The 2,531-nt window shown below is 36.6% G+C and overlaps 1 non-coding gene across 1 annotated transcript; it reads left to right on the forward strand.

The window, feature by feature from the left end:
- The first annotated feature begins 822 nt into the window (after positions 1-822).
- LOC132028944 (U6 spliceosomal RNA) lies at positions 823-929 on the forward strand. Its single transcript, XR_009407599.1, has one exon. It is a non-coding gene; the product is annotated as a U6 spliceosomal RNA (small nuclear RNA).
- The last annotated feature ends 1,602 nt before the right edge of the window (positions 930-2,531 follow it).

Consider the following 2,531-nt stretch of genomic DNA (forward strand, 5'->3'; position numbering starts at 1 on the left):
GTAGCAATAGCTCACTGATACACAGGCATTTAAGAATTCTTATGAATAGATGTAAAGGCTTTGTCAATAATCCCTTACATTTTTTCCTCCTTTTGTAATATATACAAATTATCTTTGGGGAATGGAATGGCTCAAGTTTTGTGGTCCTGCACCCTGCAAATGACAGTCCATCTTCGCCAATTTCATTTTTTTTCCCAGAAGAAAGACTTAATGGATGTCAAATGACCAAGAGTTTTAGTTAGCTGCATCAAGATAGTCTCAAATTCTCCTGTTTGCGTTCACCTGGTTCTCTTAGCTTCTCCATCTCTTTCTCTTACTTCTGTGCCAGTCTTGGTGGAGTTGAGTGGGTGGAGCACAGGAAAATTTTTGCTGTTTCTGTGTCAAACTTTGGGAGTAAGGAAGCATGAGAGACTCTGAGTTTTCTGTATTCTCATCTGCTAAATTCACCACAGTTATACCCTCTCTCTATGGGCCCTGGCCCCATAGGATCTTCTGTATAGGACCTTCCAAAATCTCTATTATCACTAATTAGGAAATCTATTTCTAGTCCACATGTATGGGTGGCAAAGGTGGTAGGTGGAAGTGATAAATATGGAATATTTCTTAATTTCTTCTGAGTATTCTGTCTCTATGCCAGATATTGTCCATTTAAGCTCTTAGGCACTTGAAAACCATAGCCAGAAAGACTGTTAGACTTTTCTGGCTTTTACCCTGTTTTACCTCTTCTCTCAGGCATCTTCTTTGTTTGAATGAGGGGAAGGGATGGAGGAAATACAAGGAGGAAAAAATGAATATATGTTAGTATCTCAAAGATATGATGCTGTGCTAACTTTGGCAGCACATATACTAAAATTGGAATGGTAGAGAGAAGATTAGCATGGCCCTTGTGCAAAGATGATGTACAAATTCATGAAGTATTCCATATTTTTGTAATAGTAAGGGACTTTAACACCTCCCTCACTGCAATGGACAGATCATCTAAGCAGAAGATCAACAAGGAAAGAAGAGGTTTGATGACACACTTGACCAGCTGGATTTAACAGTTATATTTGGAGTATTCCATCCTAAAGCAACAGTATACATACTCTTCTCAACTGCACATGACACATTGTCCAGAAAAATCACATACTGGGTCACAAACCAAGTTTCAACTGGTACCAGAAGATTGGGATTATCCCTTGCATATTTTCAGACCACAATGCTTTGAAACTTGAATTCAGTCACAAGAGGAAATTTGAAAAGAACTGAAATACATGGAGGCTGAAGAACATCCTTCTAAAGAATGAATGGGTCAACCAGGAAATTAAAGAAGAATTTAAAAAATTCATGGAAACAAATGAAGAATGAAAATACAACTATTCAAAATCTTTGGGATGCAGCAGAGGTGGTCCTAAGAAGAAAATACATAGCAACACAAGCCTTTCAGAATAAACAAGAAAGGTCTCAAATATACAACCTAACATGACACCTAAAGGAGCTGGAGAAATAACAGTAAATAAAGCATAAACCCAGCAGGAGAAGAAATTAATAAAGATTAAAGCAGAAATCAATGAAATAGAAACAAAGAGAATAGTAGAACAGATTAATGAAACTAGGATCTGGTTCTTTGAAAGAATTAATAAGATTGATAAACCCCTGGATAGACTTATCGAGAAGAAAAGAGAAAGGACCCAAATAAATAAAATCATGAATGAAACAGGAGTGATCACAACCAACACCAAAGAAATCAAATTATAAGAACATATTATGACCAACTATATGACAAAAAATAAGGCAATCTGGAAGAAATGGATGCATTCCTAGAGAGGTATAAACTACCAAACCAGGAAGAAATAGAAAACCTGAACAGACCCATAACTATCAAGGAAATTGAAGCAGTAATCAAAAATCTCCCAAGAAACAAGAGCCTAGGGCCAGATGGCTTCTCAGGGGAACTCTATCAAACATTTAAAGAAGAATGAATACTTATTCTTCAGAGGCCCTTTCAAAAAATAGAAATAGAAGGAAAATTTCCAAACTTTTTCTATGAGACCAGCATTACCTTGATACCCAAACCAGACAAAGACCCCACCAAATGGGAGAATTACAGACCAATACCCCTGAGGAACATAGATGCAAAAATTCTCACCAAGATACTAGCCAATAGGATCCAACAGTATATTAAAATGATTATTTCCACTACAACCAAGTGGGATTTATTCCTGGACTTCAAGGATGGTTCAACATCTGCAAATCAATCAATGTGATATACTACATTAATAAAAGAAAGGACAAGAACCATATGATCCTCTCAATAGATGAACAAAAAGCATTTAACAAAGTGCACCATCCTTTCTTGATTAAAATTATTCATAGAGTGAATATCATTCTCGATGGTGAAAAATTGAGAGCTTTTCCCCTAAGGTCAGGAACACAGCAGGAATGTCTACTCTCACCACTGTGGTTCAACATAATACCAGAAGGCCTAGCTTCAGCAATCAAAAAGAAATAAAGGTATCTGAATTAGCAAAGAAGAACTCAACTCTCACTCT

The sequence above is a fragment of the Mustela nigripes genome, chromosome 12 (genome assembly GCF_022355385.1).
Source record: "Mustela nigripes isolate SB6536 chromosome 12, MUSNIG.SB6536, whole genome shotgun sequence".
In the NCBI taxonomy this organism is placed as follows: domain Eukaryota; kingdom Metazoa; phylum Chordata; class Mammalia; order Carnivora; family Mustelidae; genus Mustela; species Mustela nigripes.